At 52.4% G+C, this 16,039-nt stretch overlaps 1 long non-coding RNA gene across 1 annotated transcript in view; it reads left to right on the top strand.

The window, feature by feature from the left end:
• LOC132222521 (uncharacterized) overlaps positions 1 to 16,039 on the top strand; it is a 166,722-nt gene that overhangs the window by 145,637 nt on the left and 5,046 nt on the right. The gene's annotated exons all lie outside the window — the stretch shown is intronic.

Raw genomic sequence — 16,039 nt, 5'->3', positions numbered from 1 at the left:
GCTGTGCACCCGGCTGAGCCGGGTGCTGTCACTCACCCCTCTGCACCTTTCACCTGCCCCCAGGTGCCCCACTCTGTTTGCACCTGGCCTTCTATACTTGTCTCACTCCTCCTCTGGGCTCGGTGGGTCAGTGACCATGTGTGTGAGGGCCATCAGGTTTCCCCAGCATCTCCCAGCCGTGAGGAGGTGCCCTGGGACAGGGGCTGGGCAGACACCATTTCCATTCATGTAAGAGGGGCCATGGGGCCTGCGGGAACAGGACTAGTACCATCCGGTTCTAACTATTGTGATTTTGGGAAAAAAACCCAGAACCTCAAACTCATCATTTGGAAAACACTAGGAGTTAAAGGTTGCGCTAGTCACAGACACTGAAGAAAGTAAGAAGAGGTGGACCCGGGCAGGTCTCGTTGAGTGCCGGAAGCCAGTCCATCCTTGCTGCTTGACACAGTCACTGCAGGAAAGAAACATCTGCACAGCATATGTTTCAAGGGACCTGGCGTATATAGCATACTGTTCTTAATATGTTTGCTCCCCTTAGCACTGTGTGTTTTAACCAAGGTCACCTCTCCTAGAAAAGTTGTTTCCCCAGGTAGGAATTTTTCCCTGAAGTCAGGGAGGGGATGAAACTCCTTAACTAAGTGCCAGGCGGGTAGTTAATCACTACAAACAATCATGCTTAAGCTACATAATCTTTACTCCCTGGAATGGAGATAAGAAACGCCCTAGCCTTTGTAATAGAAATTGACAGGATTAAAATCAACTGGGATAAATACGGATGTAACAAGACAATAAACAGCAGAACCTCTCTGGAGATCCAGACCAGAACTTGGCTGGAGATCCTGGCTAGAGATCCTGGCTAGGCTGCTGATCAACTGAACACTGTCTCTGTGTCCTTCCTTCTTCGCCGACTCCGTCTACGCCTTTGGGAACCCCTGGACCTGCTGGGGCTCGACCCCAACAGTTAAGACACTAAACTGCGGGCACTGGCACTTGAGGACACAGGCCGAGGCACTGAGCCGGCCCCACCAGGCTGGCTTCAGTTTCCGAGCAAAGAGCACTGATCCACTGCACCCCAAAGCCCACTCTGTGGTGGGTCCCCAAACATATAAGCTACAGCAAGCGGACTTGAAGGCTTTGTGGAGTTTTTCTTTTTCATACAAATCTATGCACAGAGACGCCTATTTTTACACGCGGAGAATGCTATCCGGGACCTACAGACATTTCCTGGTGCCAACGCTGGCCCTGCACAGCATCCCATGGAAAAGGGGCCGCCACCCGCTCAGAGGCTCCACCCGACCCGTGGACGTTCAGGCAACTTGCTAGTGGCTGCTTTTCAGAGAGAAGGCGGGACTCCCAAGGCTGTGCCGGATTAAAAGAGAAAGTACCGTCTTCCTGCGGATCGGACTCCGGGGCCAGTTACCCGGCAGAGCCTTCGGGCAGCTAAGCATCTAGCAGATGCGGCTGAACTTCCCGGGAGACCTGCGCTCAGCGCCCCCGGCTCCGCACCCCGCGGGCGCTCCCTCCTCTACGCCCCGGGACCCTGGGGGAGTCGAGGCTCCAGGACATGCACGGGGCGGGGCAGGGCGGGGAGAGTTCAGCTCAGGACCCGGTTTCGTCCAGAGCCCGCGCCACGGAAAAGAGGCTACGCGCTGGGCTCCTGCGGACACGGCGGGGACGGAGGGATGGAAGGTGGCTGTCGGGCGCCCTGACCCCTTCACTCTCTAGGTGGTGGCCTAGGCCCAGTACCTATCCCGGTGATGTTCCCCGCGGAGGCCAGGACCGCTGCTCTGACGGGGTGCATATGTTTGGCGGGGCTGCTGGGAAACCTCCCGCCCCCCACCCCCCACCCCCCACCCCCCACCCCCGCCACTTCGGTGCTCAGGGCAGCGCCCACGCCCACTTACTCAGTCTGCACATTCGGAGCGGAAGCGGCCATCCGGGAGCGCAGAAGGTGCAGTTGTTACAATGTATGCAGGCGCAGACACTGTGTATGGAAAGGCCTCGGAAGGAAAACAACACGTTTTTCTCAAGTGAAAAACATTTGCTCAAGTGAAAAATATTGAAGCAATACAAGCAGCTGACATGTGTTCTCCAAGTTAGGGACAAATGTGTCCAACTAGCACCAGGGGGCAGTTCTTTCAGCTCTACTTTTTCGTGACTTTTAAGCTTTTTTTTTTTTTTCTTTTTTTTCCCCTCCTCCCAGTTCCCGCCCTACCCTCCGCCCTCACTCCCCACCCACTGTCCTCATCCATAGGTGCACGATTTTTGTCCAGTCTCTTCCCACATCTCCCACACCCCTTTCCCCCCCAAGAATAGTCAGTCCATTCCCTTTCTATGTCCCTGATTCTATTATAATCAACAGTTCATTCTGTTCATCAGATTATTTATTCACTTGATTCTTAGATTCACTTGTTGATAGATGCATATTTGTTGTTCATAATTTGTATCTTTACCTTTTTCTTCCTCTTCCTCTTCTTAAAGGATACCTTTCAGCATTTCATATAATCCTGGTTTGGTGGTGATGAACTCCTTTAGCTTTTCCTTATCTGTGAAGCTCTTTATCTGACCTTCAATTCTGAATGATAGCTTTGCTGGATAAAGTAATCTTGGTTGTAGGTTCTTGGTATTCATCACTTTGAATGTTTCTTGCCACTCCCTTCTGGCCTGCAAAGTTTCTGTTGAGAAATCAGCTGACAGTCGTATGGGTATTCCCTTGTAGGTAACTGAGTTTCTTTCTCTTGCTGTTTTTAAGATTCTCTCTTTATCTTTTGCTCTTGGCATTTTAATGATGATGTGTCTTGGTGTGTTCCTCTTTGGATTCCTTTTGTTTGGGGTTCTCCGCGCTTCTTGGACCTGTAAGTCCATTTCTTTCACCAGGTGGGGGAAGTTTTCTGTCATTATTTCTTCAAATAGGTTTTCAATATCTTGCTCTCGCTCATCTTCTGGCACCCCTATAATTCTGATGTTGGTACGCTTGAAGCTGTCCCAGAGGCTCCTTACACTATCCTCGCATTTTTGGATTCTTTTTTCATTTTGCTTTTCCGGTTGGATGTTTTTTGCTTCCTCGCATTTCAAATCACTGACTTGATTCTTGCGCTCCTCTGGTCTGCTGTCGGGCGTCTGTATAATATTCGTTATTTCAGTCCGTGTGTGCTTAATTTCTAGTTGGTTCCCCAATATAAGATCGAGGGTCTTATTAGTTTTCGTGTAGATCTCATTAAGTTTATCGGCAGCTTCTAAACAGTTCTTGAGAGACCTTAAAAGTGTGGTTCTGAACTCTATTTCTTCCATTGACAATTTTGTCCTGTTTCTTTGTCTCCGCATTTTGTTATGCTTCCTTGGTGCACCCCCTAGTGGTCTTTGTTCGCCGACTTTTAAGCTTTAGTGTTAAGTGCCGGCAGAGTTAGGATTTATTTTTGGTGAAATAGTACTTTTAGAATTAGGACTCTATTCCTGACAACTTCCTTTGCCCTGGGTATTTCCAGAAAAGGGTACATATTTTCAACTGTCAGGCGTTACATTAGGAGACTGGGTGAGGCAGAATCAGTCTGACCTGTATTTAAGCTGCGTGGACTTTGTTGCAGGTTTAGGTTAGATTTAGTGCACTCCTTTCAACTATTACCAGGGCAGAACGTTTCCTGCAGCAGGGCCTGGGACCTGAACCTGGAGGTGTTTGCGATCCACTTGTGCTCACAGGGAAGCCAACAGCTTTCCGAAAACGTGAGCTCCATCGCCCTGCCTCACAGCCCGAGTGCTTTTCTGGCATCTGAGATCCCTTTGCTTTCCAGTGCTGACGTCGAGCTCCCAGCCCTGTGTGAAGGCCTAGCTCTCCTGAGCCTTCTCCCATGTTTTCTAGTGCAAAGCCCTACGTGCACTGGGGTGGTTTTCATATACGTGAGGGGGTGGGGCAGCAACAGGCAAGGGATGGTGTGCTCTCTGGGTCCTTCACCCGTCTCTCAGCCTAAAAGTACAGATCGCCTCTGTGGGAAACTGATATAGGGTTGTGGATGAAAGGGGCCACATGCTGACCTGACAAGCTCAGGAGAGGCCTGCATGGCACTTTTGCAGATTGGAGACCTAAAGTAACCACAAAGGATGGTCTGAAATTAAACCTTCACTAAAAGCAGTTATGGTGGGCAGTTCTGTCCTAAGCCGATATCTTCACTGATAAGGTCCACCTTTACCGTAACTGAGCCTATCTGTCTTCTTGCATCTATGATAACATGTCCTTGGGATGTCTGGGTAACTTGTGACTTCCCTTTTTATGGAGCCCCTGGGGCACAGCCCAGTGTGCTGGGCCCAGGACAGATACCACAGATTCCTTGTTAATTGTTCCCGCACCCACCTAAGTATGTGTCCATCATTTTACTTTTTGTCCTGTCACAGAGGTTTCTGAAAGGGCGAGTCTTTGCGGGGCCTACATGGGCCGGCCGCCGGGCCCCATGAGGCACAGCCAGACCGCGCTGCTGGCGGCCTTGGGCACCGACTCTCCAGCCCACGGTGGGAGCCCAGAGTAGGCCACCACCCGCCGGCCAGCCCCGGACCGGACCCACGCGGTAGCAGCGGCGGCGGGGCGCCTGCCCTCGCCCGAGCAGATGGAGGAGGAAGCGATCGCCGGCACCCCCGGGAACGAGACAGAGGACGTGGACTTCCTGTCTGGGCTGGAACTGGTCGATCTGCTGGACCCCCGGCAACGGGACTGGCCCCTGGAGCCCGGGCTCAGCTTGCCCTGGGGCGGGGGGGCTAGGACTGCGCCCACCATCTTGCCCTGGGTCCTCCATTTTTGGGGCGGCCACCATGTGCTCAGGAAAGTGCCTTCTTCCCGGAAGCCTAGGCCCCTGCTGGCCATGCCCGGGATTTCTTTGAACTAACCAATGACAATCAAGGGATGTGCGTGCCATAGATATGACCACATCCTGTGTAACGAGACCCGACTGGCGCCTGGCCAATCGGCGGGGCCCACAGTCCCCTCCCCTGCCCTTACTATAAAACCCACAATCCCATCAGGCCTCGCTCTCTCTCGGCCACTGGGCCTTACCGTTGCATAGGTGAGTGTGGTTGGGGAGCCATACTAGTTCGAAATGAAGGCCTCTTTGCTATTGCATCGGACTCGCTGGCTCCCTGGTGGGCATTTTGGGAACCTTGAAATCTGGGACCAACAGTTTCCCTGCTTCGCTTAATCCCACCTTCTTAAATCTGTCACCAATGAATTTCATGTATAAATACAGATGTAACCCTTCCATTCTCCAGAGCACTATCTCAATTCATTGAGGTTCTGCTTCCCGGCATATGTCAACAGTTTGGCTCAAATAAACTTACAAAAATTCTTTACAGGTTTCAATGGTTTTTTTACGTTAACAGACCTTATCAGTGAAGATATCGGCTTAGGACATAACTGCCCACCATAACTGCTTTTAGTTAAGGTTTAATTTCAGACCATTCTGTGTGGTTACTTTTAAGTCTCCGAGTCTGCAAAAGTGCCATGCAGGCCTCTCCTGAGCTTGTCAGGTCAGCATGTGGCCCCTTTCGTCCACAGTCCTTATGGCAGGCGGTGGCCAGTGTGTCTTTGTTTGCTGATCCTATAAGCGGGAGAGACAGGTGTTGTGTGAAGATGTGATTTTTTGGAGTGCATTTTGGATGGTCAGTGTTTTATATTGTTGGGGTAGGAAGTGAGTCCCACCCGTGTGTGTCCTGTGATTTTGTTGTGTAGCCACTGTCGTGTGGAGTGGAGCAGAAGGCATCCGTTTCCAAAGCCAAAGAGAAGAGGCCATTGGAGATGTTGGCCAGAAATGTGTTTGCAAGGTGTTGTTGTTTGCCAGCGCTGGGGTTCCCTAGGGCAAAGGTGGATGGATCGGTGGATGGGCCATTGTTGAGGGGATGAGGGTGGAGGTTTGTGGCTCCCCGCAGGCATGGCCATGTGGGTGTGGCTGTGGAGAGGGCAGGCGATGGTGCTGTGTGGTTGGAAGTGGTGTATGTTTGGATGCTATTAGGTTTGCCATGGGGAGGAAGGGTGAGGTGTTGTGTTTGTTGAGGGAGCCGGCTGTTGTTTCGGGCCTCGTTTCCGTGGAGGTGTGTGTGCAGAGGGTCCAGCGCTCGCGTCGGTTGTTGTATGGGACGGAGCCTGTGCGCTGGGGCGAGGTGCGTGTGGGCCGGGAGAGCGGGCTGAGTGTGGTGCGTGCCTGTGAGGCCTGATGGCAGGGACATTTGTGAGGAGCCAAGCCAGGTGAGATGGTTGGTTGTTGAGTGATGTGAGGAAGCTGAAGGTTGTGTGGTGTGTCACCAGGACAGGTGGTGTGTGTGTGTCCCAGGGTCGGTGAACGGTATCCTGTGGTCCACTCGGGGCTAGGGTTTGGTGAGCGGCGTCCGTTTTCATGGGAGCATAGATGAAGACGGGCAGGTGTGGTGGGGCGACTGTGTAGGGGCGAGGAGGCGTGTGTCCCAGCTGCTGAAGCTGTTTGTCAGCAGCAGGCGATGCATTGTGTTGTTTGTGAGGCTGAGAGGCCGTGTCCGCTGAGAGTGCAGGTTTTGTGTTGGGATCCCAGCGGGTCCATGTCCTGATGAGGAAAGGGAGGCCCTGCGAGGCGCTTCTTGTCCCTAAGGTTGAGAGATAGGTGCATTTTTGCTGGATGGAGCCCTGGAGTTGGTCCCCGTTTCTCCAGAAGTTGCTTTTGAGGTGATTTCCATGTGGGCATTCATGTTGCTGCAGGGCACTGTTGAGTTTCGGTGAGGCCCGTTGGAATGTGTGCCCTCCGGGTATGCGCGAAGAAGTCTCCGCCCCGAAAAGTTCCCGCCCTTGGAAATCCCGCCCATAGGGCTTTAAAAGCCAGCCGACACCTCCCCTGACTGGTTCTTGTAGGTATTGCTGCTGAGCCAGGCGTTGTGCGGCTGATGGAATGGATGTTGAATGCCTGAGCAGTGTGTCATACTGCGTTCTTTGTGGGGCAAGCTACCCACCCGTTGTCGGCTGAGGTAAGTGGTTGAGTTGTGTTGTGATTTTGGTGTTCTGTTGCTGTGGGAGTGGGCGCATGTGTTGTTTTTGGGTGCTTCCTTGTGCACACGGTGTTGTTTTTGGAGTGTGGTTTGAGTGGGTCGTGAGGGAGAGGTGTGTTTGGACGTGCGTTTGTTGTGGGTGTGTGGTGGAGCATGTAGGTGGGCGGTGCGTGCCGTGTTGGCGTCCAAGTGTGTTTCTGAGCCGACCAGGATGTTGTTTGGCATGTGAGCCTGTGGCCATGGGTCCTCCGTTGTGTGTGTGCAAGTGTCCTTAACGTAGTAGAATTGTAAGAGCGTGTGATGATCATTTTCTAAAAGGTCTTTCAGACTTTGGTTCCCCCCCCCCCCCCCCCCGCCCCAGTTTTCCGTCCGTCTGTCCCTTCATCTCTGCCTGTGCTTCCAAGATGTTCCGCGTGAGAAGGTTGAGGGAAGGCCGATGTCCCCGCTGGCTGTTGGCTGTGACGGAAGAGGCCAGGTGGGTGCCGTGGTAGTGTCCTTGGTGCAGTAGGTTTTGATGTGGGAAGGAGGGAGGGAGGGAGGGAGGAAGGGGAGCAGAGAAAGAAAGATGGATGTGAGAGATTGTTGAATTGTCATTGGTAATTTTCTAGACTTGTGTTGAGTGTTGCATGTGTTTGTTTTTAATGTTGTAGGTGGGAGCCGTTTGTCCGATGCAGGTCGTGTGTGTTTGTGTGTCTGTGCGGGGTCCTCCTGGCATGGTGGGTATGGGGAAGATGGGTGTTTGTGCGTGTGTGCCGTGATACTTGGTGATGTGGGATTTTGATGGTCGTCGTCTGGTCCCATTGTTTGCACAGGACTCGTGTGGGCAGCTGTTGGAGGGAGCCGTGGTGGACCGGTGGAGGGGGTGGTGAGTTGTGACATTTCTGTGCCGGTGCCGTGCAGCCGTGTGAGGGTCTCCCCCCCCTCCACCGCGCCCGCCCCCCAACAGTGTGTGTGGTGTGGTTTGGGTTCCTTCCCACTGTGTGTGGTGAAGGCTGCCGTAGAAATGTTTGTTGCTTCTTTTTTTTCAGGGCAAGTCATGTATGGAAGGTGGACGTTCCGGTTTGGCTATCCAGGCGAGGTCATTGCTCTTTGGAGCTTCCCTGTGCAGTTTTCCAGCGCGTCCTTGGGCGGATGTCTTTCTGCCGTGAGCAGGTAAGACGGTGTTGTGCTTGAGAAAGGCGAGTATAGTGATAGCACCCTGCCGAAGCAGAGGCTGAAGTGCAGTGCCTACTCTAGGAGTTCTATTTTATAAGCCCATTGTGTGGAGGCCCAGAGAACAATGTGTCTTTGAAGTTCTGGGCCTCCACTATGGAGGAAACTCTGTTTGTTTATACTTTTTGCAGTCCTTTGTCTTCCCAATTTGGAATGAGACTTCCGAGCCTTCGGAGAAAGAAGGCCTGTGTGCTGGGAAGGGGCCAGGAGAACCTATCTGAAGGCCTGGCCCGATGGGAGTCCCTTCCTATGTGTGTGTTTTAGGAACCTACAGCACGGCATGACCCATCTGCCAAAGCGCCAGATAGGCAGCCCACCCAGCACAGTATGTGTGGAAGGATTTTAGCCAGCGAGCATGCGAAAGAGTGACAGGTGAGCCCATGAGCATGTGTTGTGTGTTTTTGTGAGAAAGGCTGCGTCCTGTCGTGTTGTTGAGTGATTCCCGTTCCATGTACGTGTTTATGGATGTGCATGTGTCCCATGTGGACCCGCTCAAGTATTGCCGTTCGTTTTTGTAGGTGAAAAGGAAGCAGGTACGTGTTTATGTTAGATGTGCCAGAGCAGGAGGTTTCAATGGCGGTTTGTGTCGAGTCTGTGCCGCTCGTGCCTTGCGTGCGGTACCGAATCGGATCCTGTGTGTGGAGTGTTGTAGGGGATGGAGAGGGTGGGGCACGGAGGACCCTGTCGTCCCCCCAAGTTTTGCCATATGCAGTGAAAGTCGGGAATCCTGGAAGTTGGCTTTGTGTTAGTTGAGTTTGGACAGATAGGATTCCTGTGTGTGTGTGCACGTGTGTGAGTGATGTTTCATGTGTTGGCACTGATGTGTGAAATGGTGCAGTCATTTAGTATTTGTGAAGAAGATTGGCATGTTGTGCTTGGATCCCTTCAGTTCCTCTCTGTTGAGCTGGTTCATGGGGATGATGGTGTGTGTTTTGATCTTTGAGGAGTGTGGTCCAGCGTAAGAGTGTGTCGTCCACCTCCTGGGTGAGCGTGGGTTCCTTTATCGCTGGCAGGTCCTGTGTTCCTGTGTGTTAGGCATAGGTGGTGTTTTCTGTTCTTTGTTCCCTGGGTCATGACAGGTGTAGGCAGTGGATGTTATTTGGAAGTGAAAGGAAACATCCATGTTGCGTGGCACGCCCATGTGTAAGAAACCGCTGCCTGGATGGGTTGTCTTTTCAGTGGAGCCTCCGTGTGGCTGTGTTGCCTGTGAGTCCTCGGTCCCCTGCAGCGGATGTAGGGTGGCATGGAACAGGAGCGTTCTGCCCGTTCCCTTTGACAGTATTTTGGAACGACAGGCCAGGGTCTGACATGTGGTGTCTATGACATGTGGTCATCCCAAGCGAGTTTTTCACGTAAGCAGTTGCTAAAGGAAAAGTACCCCAACGGTATGTTGTGAATTTGCTGTTGTACTAGGGGTTGTGAAAGGCTGTTTTGCCGGGGTTCCAGTCACGTGGAGCAGGAGGGCAAGGGAGTTTAGGATGGGAAGTGAAGGTTCAAGGACAGTGCAGGATGGGAGGCCTTTGGGTGAAGCAGTCTTGGGTAGGGCCCTTGCACGTCAGGGCGTCCTTGTGTCTTGCCGAGTGGTGGGTGGTGTTTGAGTGAAGGAGTCCCATGTTGGATGGAGTGAGAGCAAGTGTGTGACTAAGGGAGGGTCAGGCCATGTGAAGAGCGGTGTTTGTGCTTGGTGCTAGGGGAGCCACGTCAGATCATTTTTGTTGCTTGTGTTAGAAATGTGTATTTTCTCCTCGTCGTCATGCAATCTATTTGTCAAGTTTTCTGGCGGAGTGGGCTATCCACATGGGTTTCTTGTCTGTTTAGTTTTCTTTAGCATCTGTCTTTTCTATTTAAGAAGACAAAGTGTCTTTTTGAGTGTCCTAAAAGCTGTCCATGTCGGTTTTTTGCAGAGCATGCCTTTTTTGTGCTGTTTGTTTTGAGGGGTGCCTGTCTGTCCTCCTCCTGTGGCATGTGAACGGTCTGCTGTCTGTGAGCGGTCCCTCGTGAAAGCCGCAGCGGTGGTGGAGCTCCCAGGTTTTTGGGGGAGTGTGATGGATAGCGATGACCGCCGTTTTCAAGTGTCTGGGGATGTGTGTTGCCTGGATGTCCCCGAATGAAAGAAGGTGGAACGATCCCGATGTCCTCGTTTAGATGGCTTTCTTTTGCCATGGTTTTTTTTTGCCACTCATCCATGCCTATCCTTTCTGAAAATGCACAGTGTGTGTCCCAAGGCAGTGGTATCCATGGGAACTCTATGGACCTTGGGCCGAATGATGTTGAAAGAGGGGCATGCCCATGGAAAAGCAGGGAGGGTGAGAGGCTGAATGGCATTGTATGCTTTTGGTGATCTGTATCGTTGCAGGTTTTTCCATGAAACTATATTTTTTGGATTCTTTTACAGGGAGGAATGGAGAGGGAGAGGCACGGGATGCAGAGGTGCAACCATGGATCATCTACCTTCTTCACAGCTCCAACTGGCGACGGCCGTGCCTACCTGAAAGGTACCCATCTGTGGCTGTCATGGAACCTGGGGTATTTGATGGTGCAGGCTGATGCTCTGTCCAGTGATCCAAAGCAGTTTGTGGCCATGGCGGCGTTTGAAGTGGCCTGGGGATGTTTTTGAACTGGAGTGATGTAGAGATGAAGTCCATGTGTGTTGGTTTTGGGAATGGTAAGTTAGCCAAGGATGTGTGTGAATGTTTAAAGGATGGATGAGCATTGCCGTTTCTCTCAGCTGAGAGCAACGGAGAGAATGAATATGGGTACGACTATGGGTATGACGGATGAGTGTGCAGCGGAGTGAGGCTTTCATGGGTCATGGCCCGAAGATGTTTTTTCCCTGTCCACTGTTCCTCCTTGGTGATCGTGGTGGCCTGTGGCGTGAAGAGCCTTGTGGTTTAAACAGGAGCCGTGCCCATCCTTATCCTGTCGGCGTGATGTGTGCGCCCATTCGTGTCCCATGCAGGAGAGGAGGCAAGATCCTCCATAGGCCTGGTTTTCTTCCATGGACCTGGTTTTCTTTCTCTCTCGCCCTTGTGCTGTGCTGTCAAGGTGCGCGGGAAGCCATCATCCTGAGCTTTGAAAGGAAAGATAGATGCTCATCTGAAATGTGCACGGTTGTATCTTTTTTAAGAATTGTTATTTTTTTCCACATGAAAAAAAGAAGTTCCCATGTGAGTGCCTCGCATGTGTGGTTTTGGAGTGTGAGGAGGTCCTATTGTGTAGGAACTCATGTGAGCAGTGGCTTCCACACATGGTTTTTTGTCCGATCCATGTTCTTCTGAGCCTGCTATGGGTTTTTTGTTTTTTTTTTTGTTTGTTTGTTTGTGTGTTTTTTTTGTTTTGTTTTTTTAGGGCTGCCTGCCGTTTTCATGTGTGTTCTTCACTGTTCCAATGTGTGTCAGGGCCATCCATGGGAGTTTTGTGTGTGTGTGCGCCCCAACTTCTGTGGATTGTACGTCCCCTGGCACCGTAGACGAGTGGAGTGTTTCGGTCCTGTTCTTGGGTGTGCATGCCACCCTTGGAAGGTGTGTTGTCGGAGCCATGCATGGCCTCCCACAGAGGGTCCGTCTGTCTAGTTGTGGGTGCTTACAGCCACTGCAGGGAAGCCTGTTTGTTCTCCCAGGATTGTCAGGTAAGGGCAGAGTGTTTTTGTCATCTTGCAGAAAACTTGTAAGTAGAAGACAGCATGTCTGTGTTGCCTGGGTTCCTTTCCCGCTGTTGTGGTTTGTAGGTGTTGGACGTAGAGCTCCAGTGAGAGGTGGATCCAGAGGAGCTATGGATAGCATGAAAGTTGAATAGAACACTCATGGTTGGAAAGGTCATGGCTTGGGGATCCAGTGTTGTTGTTGTGTTTGTGAGTTGAGAAGGACATGCCTTGGTTGGGCCGAGAATCTCTGAGGAGACGTATGAAGCAAGATGTGTAGGAGATGGTACCTTAGTAGGCAACCATCATGGGCAGATGGGTGGTGGGGATGGGGGGCCGTTGCCCCTGTCAGGGAAACCTTGCCGAGACTGACATTTGGGTATGTAGGTTTGTGTTTTCCCAAAGACTGTTGCTGAGTCTTGAAAAGCCATCGTCCCTGCCACCAGTGCCGTGTAGGCAGCCTTGAAGGGTGCCACATCATTGTCGTAAGTGCAGTCAGTTCCCTAGGGATCCCCCTCTTGCAGAAGAGGTCGTTGCTGCAGCCAGGATCCTGAAGCAGGTTTAAGTGTTGTCGTCCATGTTGAAGTCCATGGTAGTGATATTTGATAACTTGTAGGGGCATAGAGTAGGGTATCCCTCAGGCAGGTCTGTATTTCTTTGGAGTTTTCTGAACTCCATGTGTTGGGTGGATGGGTGGGTGGGTGCGTTGCTGGCTTGGGGAGGGGTAAGGAATGGGTTTTCTGTGTTTCAAGTTCTGTGAACATGCTGTGTATGGATCCTATTAATAGACATTTCTGTTTTCTAGGTGTGTGTGCCTTTCCTGGTGGCCATGTCCCGACAACCGAGCTTGCTGTTGTGATGGAGGGACCTGTGCCTTGTTTTGGAGGGGCCTGTGCTCCTGCCGTCACCTGGCTAGCGTGGAGCAATGTCTTGTGCTTGTGATGCCCCAGTGTCCCCTCATGGTGTGGCTTCGTAGAGAACGGAAGCTGTGACTGTGTGTGCTCACTGCCATGTATCTGTGTAGCTTGTGTTTGTGGGGAGCTGGCATGTGTCCCACAGGACCTGTGAGCACAGTGTCGTTTGTGAGTGAATTGTGTCATCCTTTCCTATGTTTTTAGTGACCATATGAGCGTGTACACACACACACACACACACACACACACACACACTGTATTGGTTGGGTGGGTTGTCAAAATCCTTGTTTTATTTCAAGGATAGGAGAGAGAGACATAGAAGACAGACCGGGAGAGTATTGTGTGGGGCCCATGGAGTTGTGTGCTTATAGCATTTCTTTGTAAGTGTGGGTCTTGAGTCCAAATGGAGGGGTTGGGTGGCTCCTATATGTGTGTTTCTGTTTCTGAGCCTTTGAATTGTAAGCAGCACACTTTCCCGTGCACCGCATCTCCCCTGAGGTACTCCATGTCATGCCCCCATCAGCCATTTTGCAGGCCAACTCATGCACCTCATTTCATGTTGTTCCTCAGCTGCATTAGGTAGAATGTGTGTTTGCTTTGTGAAGCATCCATACACCTGTATCTGTGTGTGAAGGTGGGCCCCATCCTTTCAAGTGCTTGTCTGTTGTGTTGCCCCCCCTCGCATGTTTTTTGGAAGTCAAGAACCAAGGGGAAGCCTCCGTGGAGTCACCCATGGATCATCTAAAGGTGGTTGGCATGGTTCTTTGGAAGCAGTGGACACATATGGCACACATAGCCTCCTTTCTTGTATCCCACCAGCTGCCCCCCTCCCGCACCTAGCTGGGTACATAGAGTGTTCTCCCCTGCCCCTGTTTCCATAGAAGTAGCAAGTAGGCATCCGTGCACACCCCTACCATTTCAAGGGCGGGTTAGCATTTATAGGGGTAGCAGGATCTTCACCTGTGCTTAATGGTGGCATGAATGCCTGTGAAAGTGGCACCCCCCACCGCGTCAACTGGTTTGTAAAAGTAGCGGAGCACGCACCTGCTCATGCTTTTTATTGTGGATCCATGAATGCATTGTACAGTCCGGTGCCCAAATCCCAATTGGCCCAGTTCCTCACTGCAATTTGTTTGCTGCTCACCTGGGCCTCATGTGATCATTTCTTTACCCGTCCAACATTTGCCCCCCCCCCCGCCCCCCCCCCCCCACTGTAGCCCGTTTGGTGTCAGCATATGTTTGCTCCACTTCCTGTGTAAAGGCAGTGTGTGTCATGGCAATGTGTGTCATGGCAATTTGTAGCCGGGAGTCTCAGTGTAGGCCACTCTCCCCATTTCCCCAGACAGCCCGCCCCCTCCCCCAAAACGTAGTTCCTCCTTTTTTCCTGTCAAGTGCCCATCCTCTTGCCCTGCTGCTAGATGAGTGTCAATCCTTTTTCCGATACTGGTTTAAGGGGTGGATGGGCTGGCGTTGACCAGGCAGTTGCAGTTGATGAAAGCCTGTGAGTGAAGACCACCTCCCCGCCCCCACCATGCCCCGCTCTTTTGAGGAGGGCTCAGAACCTGGGTGCCAGGTGCCAACCCTCCCCCCGCCCCCACGATACCGTGATGTCCGATAGGCGCTGGTCATCGCGTGGCTTCTTGGAGGGATGGGTTGGTTTTGTTCTCTGGAGTGTCCATCCACAGTCCTGCCCAAAAATCTCCCCACGTGGAGTTCCTGTGGCTGGGTGGTTTGAAGCAGCAACCAGACGACCATTCTGGGTGAAGCTGGCATCTGGTTTACGAGAAAAGGAAGAAGGTGCGACTCTGACCTGTCCTCCAGGCCTCGCCAGTAGCCACACCTGTCTCCAAATATCCCCCCCTCCTCCCCGCAATGTGTTTACCTTACCCCCGCGCTGTCCCACAAGCGCAAAGAGTCATCAGCGGGCTCCCGGATTTCAGCAGCCCCCAAACCCCCCCCCTCTTGCGGTTCTCTGGGGCCCTCCTTCAGAGCCCCCATCGGCCGTCGTTCAGACGTCCTATTGAAACCTTTCCCCCCCAGCCCCCCCCCCCCCCCACCATGCAAGCTGTGACAACACAAGCATGGCAAGGAAATGCAGGGAAATGGCCCTTTTCAGATAGTCCCCTTCAAAGAACTGCATGACTCGGAAAGTACCCCAGCCAGCAAAGAAAAGATGATGGGGACACCTACTGCGTCCACGAACGGAATGCCTTGGAAACCACACACAGACAGCCAGAGAAAGCACGCACCGAGGCAAAAAAGGCAGCCAAGGCCATGTTCAAGCAAGTGCTGCGCGCACACTTGTGGACATGCCATCCACACAGGGAAGGCTCATGCACTTCAGCAGCCATTGGCAATTGTTGCAGTACCGGAACCACAGCTAGCAACCACGGGATCAGCACTCCAGAGAAATGCGCAGTGCTGCAGCTCACTGTGCTGCAGATAACAGGCATCAACCGCATGCCAACTTTCAAGTGCTTCAATACATTGCAGGCAGAGCGCAGTGGGCTGGGGCCAGGGAGTCCATGGCACCACAAGGAGATCTCTGCATGGTAACGACCACGGCTTTGTTTGAGCAAGGACAGCGGCCACAAACGCTCTGAGATCAGGTGGAAGACATCTGTGGGCGGTGCCCATCGCCATGGGAGCCTGACACAGAAAGCACAGAGGGGGAATGGAACCCTGTGGCATGGCTCAGCTGCTGACATGAGCTGTGCATGGCGGCCTAGAAGGACATCCATCGATGGTCAACAAATCCATACTGCAGGCACCATCAGCTCAGGCCATCACTCACAGTCCACTATCAACTGTGCAGACATGAGACGAATCAGAGCAATGCACAAGGCTCCACACTGAGCAATGGGCAAGTCACCTTGGACTTTGCTGGAGAAGCAGCAGTCATGTGCTTGCTGCCAGAAAGCAATCTCACCATCACAGGGAAACAACACTGCCAAGCATGAATGCTGACTCCGAACCCACCCTGCATCCTACAGGCCATGGTGCATTGCCTTGGCAAGGGCACCATGCAGCAGGAAAGGAGACAACCCCCCCAACCCCCAACCCCTAACCCCAGCCCTAGTCCTAGCCCTAGCCCTAGCCCTAGCCCTAACCCTAACCCTAACCCTATCCCTGTCCACAGCCGTGCCCATACCCCTAAGTGCCCAGCCTTCCAGCTGCGAGAGGTCCAGGAAGTTCACTTCCTACCTGACCACTCAGGAGACCAGTGGTAACAGGGGCTCCTCCAACCCTGGGGTTGGTGTGGGGCTGGGGGTTCCCTTCCGCT

Source organism: Myotis daubentonii, chromosome 20, assembly GCF_963259705.1.
Source record: "Myotis daubentonii chromosome 20, mMyoDau2.1, whole genome shotgun sequence".
NCBI lineage: Eukaryota > Metazoa > Chordata > Mammalia > Chiroptera > Vespertilionidae > Myotis > Myotis daubentonii.
The sequence above is the reverse complement of the archived record's forward strand: the minus strand, read 5'-3'. Positions and strand labels throughout refer to the sequence as shown.